We start from the raw sequence: 18,276 nt of genomic DNA on the forward strand, positions 1-18,276 counted from the left end.
AGTATTATACCCTATTAATTTATTTTTTTACATATGCATATCGGATTTTTTTAGAATAATGTGCACTTAGAAATATCGGGCCCTGGCCGGTGGTCCTCCCCGCCCACCCTCAGGGCCGGCCATGTTTACCAGCACAAGCCCAAGTATACTACGCTAATGATCAATTGGACCATATTATCGATCCTATTTTAAGGGAACAAATAAGCCCACACTCCTTGAGAAAATTTTCAACAATCGCATATAAATGTCTGCAGGCTCAAGAAAAGCGTCCTGAGATGGATGTTGTTAAGAAAGAGCTTGAAGAAACGCTAGAAATCGAGGTAAGTTAATTATAATAATTGATTTGACCCAGCACAAATAGTTAAAGGATTACACATATAATTCAACAAAACAATATACTATTTCAAGTAGTCATTACCATAATTAGATGTACACTTACACCAAGGCAAGAAAAATCAATTTCTGCGTCAAGTCTTTTAGGGTGTCCGGGGCGTCTTCGGTGGGTGGCTTCGGTGAGGGGTTTCCCCGATCGGGAACACCGCCGCCATCAAAGCGGGGTCCCGATTCGGGGTTGAACTTGGGCGTGGGTTCACCGATGGAGGAGAGGGAAATGTGTGGGGCCAGCCTTGGATCCATCCAATCAAAGCTTTTCTTGTTTTTTTTTTTTTTTTTTTTGAATAAAAAAATAAGGGGAGTTAAGAGGGGAGTGGCGCCATCAAATGGGGGTGTTAGGGGAGTTTAAGAGGGGAGTTGACGTGGCACACGGGGATTGGTTTGGCGTAAGAGAGTGCACTCACCTATTAGGTGTGCACCCCCTTCACCCTTATGTACCTTTCCAATAACTTGGCCAAATCTGTTGGATCTTTAGTCCAAAGGTTTATTTTTTGTCTGACAAAAAGTTTTCATCGTTGCCATTTTAGTCCGTTGTTCATCCATTTTTTCTGTTAACGAGAAGGACAATTCGGTTATTTTATATGTAATTCTGTTAACTAGAAGGGCAATTCAGCCATATACAATGACCGAATTGCCCTTCTCGTTAACAGAAATAATGGATGAAGTTAACCCAGAGAAATAAAATGGCAACAGTGAAACCTTTCTGGACCCACAAGCAAAAAATGAAATATTTGGACCAAACTGGCGAAACACTACAAGAAACGGGTAACTTTAGCGAAGACAGGTGTCGCCGCTAATAGCCCTTTTTGTCGCCGCTATTGGGTTTTAGCGGCGACGTGTCATGTCGCCGCTACATTGTCGCCGGTATAGGTCGGCCGCTGTTGAACAAAATGTCGTCGCTAATGCATACGTCGCCGCTAATGCCTCTGCCACAGTATTGCCGGAAAGTTCGCCGGAGACGGATTTCCAGATTTCAAACATATCATCACTGTTTGTTTATACTCGAAAATGAAACTTAAACACAACAACAAAAAAAACATGATTAATTTCTTATTAAGATCCATTTACATTACGTGGTTTTTACAAGTACAAAATAAGTGAACGGAGCTATAAACAAACACTACATAACACTACAAAAACTACAACGGTGTGGTTGTTATGGCGGTGGTTGACGGTGGCGGATGACGGCGGCTTTGCTGGGTGGTGAACGATGAAGCTTCAATGGTCAGCAGGTTGATGGTGGCGGATGACGGCGGAGGTTGATGGTGGCGGTTGGCGGCGACAAAAAGCAATAGGCGCGACGCGTGTCTAGGTCGCCGTTATTGCTCTTGTCGCCGTTATTTCCGTCGCCGCTAAAGGTACCCGTTTCTTGTAGTGAAATGACCCAAACCACAGGGACTAAAATGACATTTAACTATATAATTAAAGGATTGCACATATAATTCATGAAAACAATATCGAATCCAGTTGACCTCATTCAAGCAGTATTAGAATCGTTTTATGAGATTTTAGGTTTTTGCTTTTAGATGGTCTTATGTGGCAAATCATGACTCAACCACGGCCCCGATACACCATGAATTTTTTGCTGAATTAGGTGGTTTAGAAGAAAATAAAGTGATTCTAGGTGGGCAATCAAATTGCAAGTGAATCTAGGTAAGATGCTGAATGGAACAGCGGTCTTCCTCTCCTCTTCATAGGCCTGGTCAGAGACAACCTGCAACATCAGAATTTTGTCCCTTAAAGTCGCTGTTTTGATCCACAACCTTCATAAGATCGCTATTTCGATCCACAACCTTCATAAATCATAAGATTCTCTGTTTTGAACCACAAACTTCTAAAAGATCGCTGTTTTGAACCAGAAACTTCTAAAAGATCGCTGTTTTGGATCAATATCTTCTAATAAGATCACTGTTTTGAACCACAACCTTCTAAAAGATCGTTGTCTTGAACCACAACCTTCTAAAAGATCGCTGTCCTGAACCAGAACCTTCTAAAAGATCGCTATCTTGAACCACCTTCATCTACCAGCAGGGGCGGACCTAATGTGGTCCGAGGCGTAGCCCGGGCTACGGCTCAACTTTTATCCGCTAGTGTAAAAATTTTTTTTTTTCGTTTTTTATACTAAGGACACCCCTCAACAATTACTAGGACACCCCTCAAAAAAAATTACAAACTGAAATAAGCCCAATTTATTCTGATTATGTTGGCCCAAATAATCAAATGATAGCCCAATACTAGTTAACCCAAATAACAAAATAATAACCCAACAACATTGGGCGGCAGATTATTATGCAAGGATAATCAAAGGTCACGAACAAACAGGCGGAACACGGGAACAGTTCAACAATCGAACAGAATTGGCTTGGCTGAAGTGTTGAACTGCTGTTGTCGGTCACATTAGGTCACGAACAAACAGGCGGCAGATTATTTTCCACTTGCAGGTTTGTTTTTTGTTTGTTTCCCTTTGATTTTTTCAATATTAAAGTTTTATTAGTTTTATTAGTTTTATCACTTTGATTAGTTTCCCTTTGATTTTTTCCACTTGCAGATAATCAAAGGTCACGAACAAAGAAGTTTTATTAGTTTTATCACTTTATGAATATTAAAGTTTGATTAGGTATTTAGGTTTGTTAGTTGATTGTTTAGACTTTCAGTTTGAATATTTGATTAGTTTTATGAATATTTAGACTTTCAGTTTGATTAGTTTTATGAATATTGTTACTTATTGTTAATGGCGGTTTGATTAGTTTTATGAATATTGTTACTTATTGGTAATTGGTTGTTAGTTTGATTGTTTATTGTTTGAATTCTTTGTAGTGATGACGAAACCAAAATCCTTCTAACGGTTTTTCTAAGTTTGACCCATCGAAGATATTAGCGTTTGCTAAGATGTACCCGGATGATTTTACTACACAAGAAATAGGGAGTCTTTTGGGTGATATTGAGTCATTTCGTCACACAATAATGTAACACCCCAAAACCTACAAGCATGTACATTATATAGTTAGATAAAAATGTAAACTTAGTTAGAATGTCACTAAGAAGGGTAATCTAAAAGAGTAAGTTTTAGTCAATTAAAAACATATGTATATACATGAGGGACTAAAGGAGGAAATGGGGAAAGTTAACATATTAAAAAGAAAATCAACACACACCACACACACTTCAGTGTGTGTGGGTGTCGCCTGGAACAAAGAAGCAAGAACCAAAACCCTCAACATCATAAAATCAGCAAATTGAAAGGGAATCCATGGTCTAAATCATTGCATGTGCACATAGAAACATTCAACTAAGTTAGTCTATCGAATGGTAAGTCAAATTTTATGATTTGGTGATTTTTCATAAGTGGGTCTTGATTGAAACATGATGTTTCCTTGAAATTGATTATGAATGTATGTTAGAATCATTATATGGAGGATAAATCATGCTTGAATTCTGATTATTTCGATGATATATGAAAGACCCATTATGAAGGTTAGGAAGATAGTAAAATGTGATGATCTTGTCAACTCAAATTCATGCAATATTGATGTAAGGATTGTATGTGTTAGAATATTAGTGAATGTTTGATATAAGATGTTGATTATGTGAAATTAATTGACTATAATGGTTAATGTTGAGAAATAGGAAAAGTATGCATAGAATACTTGTACAATATGCTTTGTTGATGATATGCACACCAAGTGTTTGTTAAAATGCTTGAGTGAAGAACTTTTATGTGAAAAAGATAATCTCATGTGAGTAGGATGTTAGACGGCTAGAATGAGAGATAAAGACATGAGATTTAAATATGTTGATTATGAATTGTAGGAGTAAAAGAGGAAGACACAAGCCATTCCGGAGCACAAGCAAAACACGACAAAGGTAAGTTCTTGCTTACATTGTATTATTAGTATGTAATGTGGTTATATCCTATTGTTCAATGGTTGGAATTGTCTAATTTTGACAAGTTGATGTGAGTCGTACATGTAAGTTATATAAGGGTCGAACGAGTTAAAAGGGTAGAATGAGAAGTTTAGAGGAGCTTATGTCCGAAAGAAGGTCTAAAAGGCTTACTTGAGGTCCATACTTGTAATTGATGTCGTATGAATTTTGTAATGAGAATGTCTAACGGTTTGCTTGTATGTAGGTAAATCTACTTGTTAAATGGCGTCACTCGGATCGAACACACCCATGAAGCACGCTTCCGCAAGGATATTAGCTTGGGTCAAACTTTTGTTAATTGTACTTTTTGGTAAAATGGGTCTTTTTGTAAGTAACCAAACTTGTTTGTTATTAGATGTCGAACTCGTAGTCGAAGTCTATGTTAGTTGTTTATGAATGTTGGATTGTAAGTTATTTTAACACCTCCTAGTTAGTCGTGCTATGGTTAATGCAAAAATTTTTGCTTACGAATTTATTTGACCCGTTTGGTATTTTTGCCGAATGAAGCTTGTTAGTGTCCTTTAAGTTTTGGCCCCTTTCAAGTTGGTATCAGAGCCTAGGTTTGAGGGATTCGAGTAGGTGATGGTGCTCGAACTCAAACCGAAAGCTCTTGTGAAAGTGTGTTCGTTCCAAAGCGCCACGCAAGTAAGTAATTTAAAGATTTTATGTTTATAGATAGAAATGGGATTGGGTCATGGTTTAATTGTTAGTATAACATGACTGGGGACGTTAAGGTGCGCTATGGGGGGGTTTCGGGGCTGCCCGAGACCATTTCGGGTTGGAAAAAGAGGTTGAGAATGAAAGTTCTGATTAAGCAGCGATTGCAGGCCAGAAGCACCGTCGGCGACGGCCTTTTTGGGCGTCGGCGACGCACTGGGAGGCTCCGACGGCTTAACTTCCTGCCTACGGAGAAAACTCAGCGACGGACTTTTTGGGGAACCGTCGCCGACGCAGCCTTGTGCCGTCGGCGACGCCCTCTCCTGAGCTGCTTTGCTGAATTGTTTTGTTTGTAATTCCAAGGCTTCCAAACCCGTTCCGAACACTTGTTAAACCTAAGAAACACCTCAAATTGTTTATGAAGCTAAGAATTTAAGATAATTAACATGTTTTAATGACGAATGTGTAAAAGGACGGAAGTCATGTATATAAAAGAATGAAGTAACTAATGTCTTAGAATGTTGAAAGGAAAGATTTAAGAAGTTTATGACTTACGAGAATGAGTTATTAAGAATGAATAGTATATAGAACGATGAGGAGAACGAATGTGATAATACTTGACACGAATGTTTATTTGTAGATGGCTAGTGGAGGAAATACGCATACTACCGAACGTATAACTCGAGATGAGTTAAACAAGATGATTTCCGATGAAGTAATGAAGGCAATTGATGCAAATGTTTCAAGGCTAGCACAAGAGGTGGAGGGCCAAGTACTTAGTACGGTAGAAAACATGATCACGGGCAAGGTGGATGAATTGAAGGAAATGATAGCTGGAATTCAAGGCAAGAAAGAGGCAAGACGGTGCACCTACAAGGATTTTATGGCATGTAAGCCTACGACCTTTGACGGGGAAATCGACCCCATAGAATGCCAAAGATGGATAGCTAACATGGAAGGGGTATTCATTCGGAGTCATTGTGACAAAGAAGACCAAGTCATGTTTGCCACGGGGCAACTCATGCGGAGGGCTAAAGATTGGTGGGACTCGTATAGTAAGGAGATTGGAGAAAATCGAGTTCAAACCTTGACTTGGCAAGAATTCAAACAGCCTTTTATCAAGTACCATTGTCCACAATCAGCTGTGGATCGGATTCAAGAAGATTTTCTCCGATTACGACAAAGGGATGAATCAGTTAATGAAATCACGAACACTTTCCTCGATCAGCTGAAGTTTTGTGAAGAAATAGTTGGGACAGAAAGGAAGAAGATTATTCGTTATCATGGCATGCTCAAAGCTGAAATTCGGGAGTTCATAACTCCTTCAAAATGTGAAACTTTGGACGAGATCATTGATTTAGCAAGGGATAGAGAAATCGAGATAAAGAGGCAAGATGAACGTGGGGAGAAAAGGCAAGTCGAGAAGGGGTCAACTCAAGGCTCATCCAAGAAACCCAAAACGCAAGATCAAGGAAAGAAGGAAGCTTCCAGAGGCGGGTTCCCACGATGCAAAACATGTGGAAAACCCCATTCCGGTGAATGCTTATTGGGAAGGAAGGGGTGTTACAATTGCGGGCAAGAAGGGCATCCGTACTATAACTGTCCGAATCCCAAGAGGGTGTGCTACAATTGTAATGAATCGGGCCATGTGAAAGCCGATTGCCCAAAGCTCAAACAAGGGCCGAAGAAAGAAGGAAAGAAAGAAGAAACTGCGAAAGCAAAGGGAAGAATGTTTCAAATATCCACGGAAGAAGCAAGAGCTCACCCGAATGTGGTCTCAGGTATCTAGGTATCTATATGATAAACTCTATACCCACGTATATATTATTTGATACCGGAGCTAGTAGGTCATTCATTTCTAGTGAGCTTGTACGTTTCCCTTTATTCACGATAGAAAGAATGTGTACACCTCTCGAAGTAGAAATTGCCGATTGTAAGAGTTACCTTTTGCACGAAATATGTAGAGGTTGTAAAATCACCATAGATGATGAAGATTTTGATATTGATTTGATTCCCATGGTTTTGGGAGAATTTAGAGTAGTGATAGGTATGGATTGGTTATCCCGTTATCACGCGGAAATTTTATGCGAAAACAAAATTATTCATGTGACATCCCCTAAAGGGAAACGGGTAACCATTCATGGGGAAAGGGAGGTAGGAGCAAAATTTTGCACTATCCTAGAAGCCATTAAGTACGTGAGGAATGGAAGTAAAGCATTTTTGGCCTATGTAGTTGATACCAAATTAGAAGCTTTAAAACTTGAAGATACTAAGGTAGTGAATGAATACCCGGATGTATTTCCGGACGAATTGCCGGGACTTCCACCCGAGCGGGAAGTCGAGTTTCGTATCGAATTAGAACCAAATGCCAAACCGGTAGCCAAAGCCCCTTACCGGTTGGCACCCGCGGAAGTACGGGAATTAATGGTCCAATTACAAGAACTTCTTGACAAGGGTTTCATACGCCCTAGCGTATCCCCGTGGGGAGCGCCTGTTTTGTTTGTTAAAAAGAAAGATGGGTCGATGAGAATGTGCATCGACTACCGTGAACTTAACAAACTCACGGTAAAGAACCGATACTCACTTCCGAGAATAGATGATCTCTTTGATCAACTACAAGGGGCAAGTTGGTTCTCAAAAATCGACTTGCGATCGGGCTACCATCAAGTACGAGTAAGGGAGGAGGATGTACCTAAGACTGCGTTCAGAACCCGCTACGGACATTACGAATTCTTGGTAATGTCATTCGGGTTAACTAACGCTCCGGCCGCTTTTATGGATCTAATGAATAGGGTATGCCGAAATATGTTAGACCGGTTTGTCATAGTGTTTATTGATGACATTTTAGTATACTCTCGTAGCGAGTCTGAACATGCAAGTCATTTACGTCAGGTACTCGAAACGCTTCGAAAGGAAAGATTATATGCTAAGTTTTCTAAGTGTGCGTTTTGGCTTAGGGAAGTGCAGTTTTTGGGACATGTAATTAACGAAAAGGGGATTTTAGTGGATCCCTCTAAGGTAGAAGCCGTGATGAAATGGGTACCCCCGAAGAATGTAGGTGAGGTAAGAAGTTTCCTAGGTCTAGCCGGCTATTATCGGAGATTTATCCAAGACTTCTCCAAAATAGCCCTCCCTTTAACTAAACTAACAAAGAAAGAAGAAAGGTTCGAATGGAATGATGATCAGCAGAAAGCTTTTCGAATGTTAAAGGAGAAATTGTCAAGTTCCCCCGTTCTAACGCTGCCAGAAGGAACAGAAGACTTTGTGGTTTATGCAGATGCATCTCATCAAGGGTTGGGTTGTGTCTTGATGCAACGGGGCAAGGTCATTGCCTATGCATCAAGACAACTAAAGCAACATGAAATTAACTATCCAACCCACGATCTCGAACTGGCGGCGGTAGTGTTTGCCTTAAAAATCTGGAGGCATTATTTGTATGGAACGAAATGCACCATTTATTCGGACCACAAAAGCCTTAAATACTTCTTCGAGCAGAAAGATCTCAATATGAGGCAACGAAGGTGGCTAGAGTTGATCAAAGATTACGACTGCGACATTCTTTACCATCCGGGAAAAGCTAATGTTGTAGCGGATGCGTTAAGCCGGAAGGAGTACCCACCACCCATTCGAGTGAAATCGATGAGAATGATAGTTACACCAACCCTTCTTGAAACGATACGAAAGGAGCAAGACGAATCCTTGAATAAAGGCGATCCGAAAGGTGAAAGAACGAAAGGGTTTGAAAGTGAACTTGAAGCAAACACGAGCGGGTTAAGAACAAGGTTTGGGCGAGTTTGGATACCGCGATACTGTGAAGCAAAGACCTTATTATTGGAAGAAGCACACAAGTCCCGTTACTCAGTTCATCCGGGAGCCACAAAAATGTACCGAGATTTGAAAGAAAATTTTTGGTGGCCGGGAATGAAACGCGACATTGTCAAGTATGTATCTAAATGCTTGACATGTTCTCAAGTTAAGGCGGAACATCAAAAACCTTACGGGAAATTACAACCCTTAGAAATTCCGGTGTGGAAATGGGAGAATGTGGCTATGGACCTTGTGACCAAACTTCCAAGAACCAAGAAAGGGCATGATGCAATATGGGTCGTTGTTGACCGCCTTACCAAAAGCGCCCATTTTCTACCCATTCGAGAGACCTATTCCTCGAAGAGGTTAGCGGAAGTTTATGTGAATGAGATCGTTTCCCGCCATGGTGTGCCGGTGTCTATCGTCTCAGATCGGGATACGCGATTCACCTCCCGCTATTGGCGGAAATTTCATGAAGGAATGGGTACTCAATTGCATCTAAGTACCGCATACCACCCGCAAACGGATGGCCAATCCGAACGAACGATTCAAACTCTCATGGACATGTTGAGAGCATGCGTGATGGATTTCGGGGGAAATTGGGATGAACATTTACCGCTAGTAGAATTTTCATATAATAATAGCTATCAAAGTAGCATACAAATGGCGCCGTATGAAATGCTGTATGGAAGAAGGTGTAGAACCCCGGTTTGTTGGGGAGAAGTAGGGCAAAGGGAACTCGCACCGAATGATGTGGTGGCGATAACCAATGAAAAGATCGACGTCGTACGGGCTCGGTTAAAAGCGGCGCAAGACCGACAAAAGTCCTATGCGGATAGAAGAAGTCGCCCTATTGAGTTCCAAGTGGGGGACCGAGTATTCTTGAAGGTGTCTCCGTGGAAAGGTATAATTCGATTTCGTAAGCGAGGAAAGTTGGGTCCCCGATATATCGGACCGTTCGAGATTCTAGCTCGAGTTGGAAAGGTGGCTTACCGGTTAAATCTACCTACTTCTTTGGAAGGGATTCATAATACCTTTCACGTGTCACAATTACGAAAATGCTTAGCGGATGAAACGGCCCATGTGCCAATTGAAGACATTGAGATTGATGAGAAAATGAACTATATAGAAAGACCGGTAGCTATAAAAGATTCCAAAGTAAAGACGCTTCGTAACAAGGAAATCAAGCAAGTCTTAGTCCAATGGCAACACAGAAAGGGATCGGATCTCACTTGGGAGCCGGAGGATGAAATGAAGAAGCTCTACCCGTTTTTATTTGGTACGTTAACCGGGTTTCGAGGACGAAACCTCTTTTAAGGGGGGTGGACTTGTAACACCCCAAAACCTACAAGCATGTACATTATATAGTTAGATAAAAATGTAAACTTAGTTAGAATGTCACTAAGAAGGGTAATCTAAAAGAGTAAGTTTTAGTCAATTAAAAACATATGTATATACATGAGGGACTAAAGGAGGAAATGGGGAAAGTTAACATATTAAAAAGAAAATCAACACACACCACACACACTTCAGTGTGTGTGGGTGTCGCCTGGAACAAAGAAGCAAGAACCAAAACCCTCAACATCATAAAATCAGCAAATTGAAAGGGAATCCATGGTCTAAATCATTGCATGTGCACATAGAAACATTCAACTAAGTTAGTCTATCGAATGGTAAGTCAAATTTTATGATTTGGTGATTTTTCATAAGTGGGTCTTGATTGAAACATGATGTTTCCTTGAAATTGATTATGAATGTATGTTAGAATCATTATATGGAGGATAAATCATGCTTGAATTCTGATTATTTCGATGATATATGAAAGACCCATTATGAAGGTTAGGAAGATAGTAAAATGTGATGATCTTGTCAACTCAAATTCATGCAATATTGATGTAAGGATTGTATGTGTTAGAATATTAGTGAATGTTTGATATAAGATGTTGATTATGTGAAATTAATTGACTATAATGGTTAATGTTGAGAAATAGGAAAAGTATGCATAGAATACTTGTACAATATGCTTTGTTGATGATATGCACACCAAGTGTTTGTTAAAATGCTTGAGTGAAGAACTTTTATGTGAAAAAGATAATCTCATGTGAGTAGGATGTTAGACGGCTAGAATGAGAGATAAAGACATGAGATTTAAATATGTTGATTATGAATTGTAGGAGTAAAAGAGGAAGACACAAGCCATTCCGGAGCACAAGCAAAACACGACAAAGGTAAGTTCTTGCTTACATTGTATTATTAGTATGTAATGTGGTTATATCCTATTGTTCAATGGTTGGAATTGTCTAATTTTGACAAGTTGATGTGAGTCGTACATGTAAGTTATATAAGGGTCGAACGAGTTAAAAGGGTAGAATGAGAAGTTTAGAGGAGCTTATGTCCGAAAGAAGGTCTAAAAGGCTTACTTGAGGTCCATACTTGTAATTGATGTCGTATGAATTTTGTAATGAGAATGTCTAACGGTTTGCTTGTATGTAGGTAAATCTACTTGTTAAATGGCGTCACTCGGATCGAACACACCCATGAAGCACGCTTCCGCAAGGATATTAGCTTGGGTCAAACTTTTGTTAATTGTACTTTTTGGTAAAATGGGTCTTTTTGTAAGTAACCAAACTTGTTTGTTATTAGATGTCGAACTCGTAGTCGAAGTCTATGTTAGTTGTTTATGAATGTTGGATTGTAAGTTATTTTAACACCTCCTAGTTAGTCGTGCTATGGTTAATGCAAAAATTTTTGCTTACGAATTTATTTGACCCGTTTGGTATTTTTGCCGAATGAAGCTTGTTAGTGTCCTTTAAGTTTTGGCCCCTTTCAAATAAGCGATGATGATAACTTTGAAGACTTGAATGGAATAAGTGATCTTGCGCGTGTTATGGTTGAAACGGGAACGCATAGTTCTTGTCCTACAATTTATCGGGTAGTTAAGCTAGCTTTGCTTTTATCGGTGGCAACCGCAACCGTTGAAAGATGTTTTTCGAAATTGAAGCTTGTGAAGACGGATTTACGCAATCGAATCGGTCCGGAATTCTTGAACAATGCTATGGTTTGTGCGGTCGAAAATGATTTTTTAAGTGAAGTAAAAGACAACGATGTGATGGAACGATTTCAAGCTATGAAAAAAAGAAGAGGACAAAATCTATTAGGTATTTGTTTTACTTTATTTTATGTATTGTTGTTTTTTTTAATATTGTACGGTAAAAAAATTTTTTTTTTTGGATACCCCTGAATTTTTGTTCTAGTTCCGCCACTGTCTACCAGCTCGTCGTCGCAATGCTTCCTAATGTTCCGATGGATCATCGCCAGAAATTGCTCTTGCAAGGGTGCATCATCCGGAAGATCGAACCACTGTACCCGCCGGAAAACCAGACTCAGAGTCTCATATGGCGTATTATGTTATTAATTACTCCAAATTCGATTATGAGAGGTAACTTATTGTTCATTTTGTTGTCATTGTTTTAAAAAATAACACTATATTATTCTTTCTCTATGCTGGCAAACCCTACTTTGAAAAACCCTTGTGGAACCACCGAAAACGCCCATGCTTACCGGAGAATGCTAGGATTTATCCCCTACGCGAGATTCGGATTCTTGTAGATTTTAAGATGTGTCTTATTATCCAACAAGGTTAAAGATGAAGACCTAAATCATATTAGCGTTAATTACTTTTTTGCCCCTTGGATCTCCTGGCTTCTTTTACTCCGGTCATCTCCATTGTTTGCTCCAACGACAGTTTATTATAACATTCTTTTTTGGGTATTTGTTTTTCAAATATTTATTCTTGACGTAAAAATCTACAGGCAATGGTTCACAAAAGAAAAAAGGTTTCTGTCAACGGCAATGAATCCAACAAGTCAACTTTCTGTGTCATCGGAAACTTTGTGGGAGCACGGGCAGCTACCCAAATGGGATGGAGAGAGTGTGCCATGATTATGTTCTAAAAAAATAGTACTAAATTAGAAGGTGTTGTATTGAAACAACGATCTTTTAGAAGGCTGTTGATCAAAACAGCGATCTTAATGAAGGTTGTGAATCAATACAGCGATCTTAATGAAGGTTGTAACTTAAAACAACTATCTTAAAGGACAGTGCAGAAGTTGCAGGTTGCTCGGATTAGGCCTATGAAAAGGAGGTAAAGACCACTGAACCAAACAGCGATCTACCTATTAAAGCTCACAAGTTGATTGCCCACCTAGATTCCCTCTTCTTTTTTCTAACCCACCTAGTCCTGCAAAAAATTCCATACACCATAGCAAATCATAACAATGTGATATTTAGCGAAAATTTTAAAATATCACGACATGTTTGTGTAACAAAATGGATTCCATATATCACCCGAAATAAAAAATCTTGAGCGTCAGCTGTAATCGTTATATGCATACTTATTCATTTTTGTGGATATAGGTACTTCATTGGAGAAGTTTTTTCTCAAGACATTGGTATGCTACGTTTTTTAATACCTATATTATCATCATTTTGTAAATATATATTCTTTTTAGGAGAACTAATAATCGTTGAACGTACAGGTATATTCTTAATGTTGAAGATTTATCTCCAGAAACTCATATTGAGGTAACTATAGCTTCTCATATAAAGTAACCATTGTTGTGTTTAGATCACAAACTGTTAGATCGTGGGGTATGGTGAGACGGGGGTTTAGAGCTTGGGTTGACACGTGGCTTGTGGGGGCTTCGTTGGGCTGACCCACAGACGGTGTGGTGGGGCGGGGGTTTGGGGCGTGGCCAGCCCAAATGGCTACTTTATATTTTTTAAAACAAAAAATTTAAATTTTTTAATGTTTTTTTAAATAAAGAAAATTATATAAATAAAGAAAATTACATAAAAAAAATTCCTAACGCTTATATTTTTTCTTTATCTCTTCTCTCGTCTCCAACATTAGTTCCAACTCTTCACCCTCTAGGTGATCAATGGGCTGGGCTAGAAATTTCATATCATCTCGTCTTTGTTTTAGGGCATCCCTAGCTTCTTTGTTCTTTCGAATTTCGGCCCTTTTTTGTTGGAATACGTTGAATGTATCTAACTTGCATGCAATGTCATCCAACTGATCGCGGTATACTCCCCTACGCGAGCCCGAACTCCCAACTGAAGGCGATGCCGTACCCGATCTTGATTTTTGAGCGCGCCTTTTTGCGGCATCTCTTCCGTATTCAGGCCGGTTTGGCGAATCATCCAAAAAGTCTTCCAACTCTTGATCTCGTGCATTAGATTGGGCTTGGGACGAGGCCCTTGACCTTTTGGAAGACGTGTTAGTTTCGCTATCACTGGGGATATTCGCCAACTTTGGATGAAAATTACAAATCTCCCAACAATGCATGAAACGGAAGTCGCTCCACACATTTGTTTTGAATGTAACCAATGCATTTGTCACAAAGTCGGCTTCGATTTCACCACTTTTTGGGTTTTGTTTTGCTTTATTTAAAAAAACACTAAATTTTGTAAGTTGGCCGCTTATCTCGCTCCACTTCGAGGATAAGCTATGGTTTTCACGATAAACCTCCCTTTCCATTTCTCATGGAATGCTTTCCTAATCGCTTCCCACAAATGGATTCGATGTTGAGAATTTCCTATTTTAATAAAAACAAAATTTAATATATTACAAAGTTAAAATAAGGGCTACAAAATATTTAAAAATACCTAAAGTTGGATGTTGAGATTGTTGAAGCCAAGCCCTCGCCAATGCAAGTTCTTCGTTAACGACCCATCTTTGTTGTTTTCGTTTGGCGGTTTCAAGTGCTTTCTCCGCCTCGGTTTTTTTCTTATGACTTCTCTTTTTTATGGGTTTGGATGCGGAAGGACCATCGTTGGGTGGTTGAGTTTCGGGGACGGTTTCGGTTTGGGAAAGGTTGATGGAGGTTGGTGAAAGGTTGATGGGCGTTTGTGAAAGGTTCATCGGGCTAGGTATAGAATCGTCGGTGTGTGGGAAGTTAGTAAACAAACGATTCCCAAGATACGATGCATAACTCGTCATATCAGGCATAGAGGAGTGTATTAAAAATGGACGAGGCATTGGACAATTGGGTGATGGGCTAGGATTTTCTTCTTGGAATGCAAACGGGTGGTTCGAGTCATAACCATGATTATGAGGATGCATTTTTCGTTTTGTAGAATGAGAATAAAGATGATTATAGAAGATTTGGAGTGTATTGTGGTTGGATTTGGTAAAAAAAGGAATAAAAGTGTGAGTTTTATAGTGAAAAAAATAAAATTTTTTTGTTTTTTTAACATAGCTGTTGGCCAACGGCTAGCCTAACGGCTAGTTTGGTTTGGCCAACGAGAACCCGCCATGTCATACTCATAGACCCGCCCCACGCCCGACTTTAAACTCCCGCCCCTTGGGCCAAGCCCTAACCCAAGCCCACCCGGGGTGGTGGCTTAGGTGTTTTCAGCCAACCCACACCCCAACCCAAGCCTCATACCCCACAGTCTTACAAGTACTTTCCCAATTAAGTTTTTTTTACTTTTGCATATTTTTTTTAAAACTAGATAGTACTAAGCATATGATTTTCATTTTAACAAATACTATGGTTCACACCTAGATTCTAATGGTTTCATTTCTTAACCCAAGAAAACCGGAGTATTAATAAGGCTCGTGAGTTTTCTCCAACGTGTTTTAGTAGTATAAAGAATTAAGTTACCATACAAAAAAGAGTTAAATGCCATTTTAGTCTTTCTGGCCTGTGGTTTGGGTTATTTTGCTAGTTTAGTTCAAATGTTTAATTTTTTGTCTGTGGATCCAAAAAGGTTTCACCATTGCCATTTTAGAACAAAAACGACAACGTCACTTTGGTCGTTATCGGACATAAACCCATATTTCGCGACTTTATGGAACAAAAACGAAACTGAAAAACAATGGTTTTGAAATCTCCATAGAAATAAACATCAACGGAAATTTCATTAAAAACAAGAAATACTATTCCACAATTGACAACTTAATTTAATTTAAATAAATGTATTGTAGCTCACAATTATGTTTACATTCTAAACATAAGATTTCCATCTCTTTATGTTATTGTATTTTTGTAGTATAATATGTTTTTATCCTTACAGTGTTGTTTTTTTATAGTGTATTGTGGAACTTAAATAACAATTAAGAATAAATAGACTCTTTTATTAGAGACCCGCTTGAAATGCATGGCTTAATTAGGGTTGTCAAGTAGGTGTCTATATAATAGACTCTCTTTCTCAGAGTTATATTCATAACTATAACTACACGGGTTGGTGTAATCTTATTGTGGATTAGGATCAAATACAAAGGATTCTAATTGTAAGAAGTGTAAAAAGGATTCATAAAATGATAAGTGTTCAATAACCTAAAAAAACCCACTACACAAAAAAAAAGAAAAAAAAAAAAAAACCTTAAACATCCACCACCACCAAAAACCTAACCCCCCCCCTCTTCCCCCATCACCCACCCAAAATTTTTTTTTTTCCCGAGGGGGTGGGGGGTGGGGGTTTAGGTTTTTGGGTGGTGGGGGTGGGTGTTTAGTTTTTTGGGGGTGGAGGGCATGGGCGAAGGATAGTGGGGGCGGGAGGGGGCGGTCGACCCCCCGAACTTTTTGCTCAGTAGTGGAGAGTATGTAGTTTTCGTATAGAAATTTTTGGGTATATACGTTTTTGACCCCCCGTTTTATAGAATTTTTTGGGTATATACATTTTCGACTCCCCGGTCGGAAATCTCAAGCTTCGCCACTGGTGGGGGGGTAGGTTTTTGGGGTTTTTTTGGTGAGGTATAGTTTTTTTTTTTCCTTTGCCGCGGGGGGGGGGGGGTTAGGTTTTTGGGTGGTGGTGTGGTGGGGTGGGGTGGGGTGGGTGTTTAGGTTTTGGGTGGTGATGTAGTGGGTTTAATTTTAGGTTATTGGACATTTGTCACTCTATAAATCTTTCTTACACTTCTTACAATTAGAAGCCTTTATAGAATAACTTCACCCATCTTATTATAATTATGAATAACAGGGTGACACCAACCTATGTAGTATAGTCTACTTGTGAAACTTAATAACTCTTTTTTATGTAATTTATGATGCAGCAAAAACGGGCCGAAAGATTAAAGCGTCTCTCCATATCATATATCATGTGATCAGGAGGATAGAAATAAGGAGCATGAGAATAAGGGGGTGTTTGGGGTTGAGTTTTGAAAATAGATTATGCGTTTTGAATAATCAGAATCAGACAATTAGCTGTAACAAAACGTGCTGCAGAAAGATAGTGTTTGGATTTGATTATGTTTTTTGATATCACAATAATCAGATAATCAACATTGTTTGGATTTGATTATGTTGTTTGATATCACAATAATCAGATAATCAACTATTTGAGTGTTTGGCAAGTATATATATTTTAAAAAAATAAACAAGTGAAAACGTAAAAAATCAGTTTTTGGATTATCACGTTTTCCTGCAGCAAGGGGTGACCTACTTATGGATTATCACGTTTTGAACTCTACAAAACGTAAAAAATCACTTTTTATTAATTTTTTACCAAACACTCAAAATAGATTTTTTGCGATTTCAAAACACAATAATCAAATAATCAGGTTGAAAACGCAATCCCAAACAAATTGCCATGAAGACTTTATTATTCAGGTTCGGGCAAGTCTTTGTGATACCAAGATGGCGCTCTATATACCTCCATTTTTTTAGGGTTTTATTGCGATAAATAGGCATTAGGAATTCCATCATCATCTTCTTATTGAGCTAAAAATGACATTTGTTTGTAATATAAAATTCCATGTTAGCAAAACAAATATTACTTTTTCCTGTATCATGTAATTCTTTTTATTCTCACAATACTTGAAATTATTTTGTTTACATGGTTTCCCTATGCAAATCAAACAATGGATATGTTCAATGCCATCAATTACACAAATTTTGTGCAGAAAAGTGGTCGTTTTGCAACCGAAGTTTTTGACACAACTAGAATACAGCAGACGTGGAACAACTCGGGTCTGGTGATGTAACACCCCAAAACCCGAATGCTTATGTTTGTCGTATGTTCCTATATGACATATCATGAAATAAATGACTAGGCTATTTAACCTAGTAAATTGTATGGTAAAAACTATTAAAAGAGGAAGGTAGTGTCAGTTATGTTTTAAAGGCAAACCCGAGGGGCTAAAGTGGAACAGATGAAAGTTGATTACTAATTAAAAGGTCTATACACACACACAAACACACATACGTGCGTGTTCTTGAAGCTTCAGGAGCTCTCAAGAGCTCCAAACCCTAATTCAACTAAATCACCAAATTGAAGGGTGAATCGAAGCTCAAATTCAAGAAGGAACACGGATTAATGATCACCTTCACGAGGGGATCATAAGGTATGTCTTAAATCTAAGATTGGTGATCATGTGTGAAGTGGGTTATGTTCAAATCCGTGAGTGAATATGAAATTGATCATGTATAAGGGTTAGAATCATCGTATAGAACATGGGTTACGTATGGTTTGTGTTAATTTGATGATTAG

General features: G+C 38.8%; 3 long non-coding RNA genes across 3 annotated transcripts; all 3 read left to right on the forward strand.

Annotated features, from left to right (window-relative positions):
- The first annotated feature begins 130 nt into the window (after positions 1-130).
- On the forward strand, positions 131-16,905 carry LOC118480429. Its single transcript, XR_004862686.1, has 4 exons — positions 131-320; positions 13,198-13,232; positions 13,320-13,365; positions 16,841-16,905. It is a non-coding gene; the product is annotated as an uncharacterized LOC118480429 (long non-coding RNA).
- On the forward strand, positions 3,555-4,832 carry LOC110880265. Its single transcript, XR_002559309.2, has 3 exons — positions 3,555-3,702; positions 4,204-4,257; positions 4,523-4,832. It is a non-coding gene; the product is annotated as an uncharacterized LOC110880265 (long non-coding RNA).
- Positions 10,308-11,584, forward strand: LOC110880258. Its single transcript, XR_002559304.2, has 3 exons — positions 10,308-10,454; positions 10,956-11,009; positions 11,275-11,584. It is a non-coding gene; the product is annotated as an uncharacterized LOC110880258 (long non-coding RNA).
- Positions 16,906-18,276: the final 1,371 nt, after the last annotated feature.

The sequence above is a fragment of the Helianthus annuus genome, chromosome 1 (genome assembly GCF_002127325.2).
Source record: "Helianthus annuus cultivar XRQ/B chromosome 1, HanXRQr2.0-SUNRISE, whole genome shotgun sequence".
NCBI lineage: Eukaryota > Viridiplantae > Streptophyta > Magnoliopsida > Asterales > Asteraceae > Helianthus > Helianthus annuus.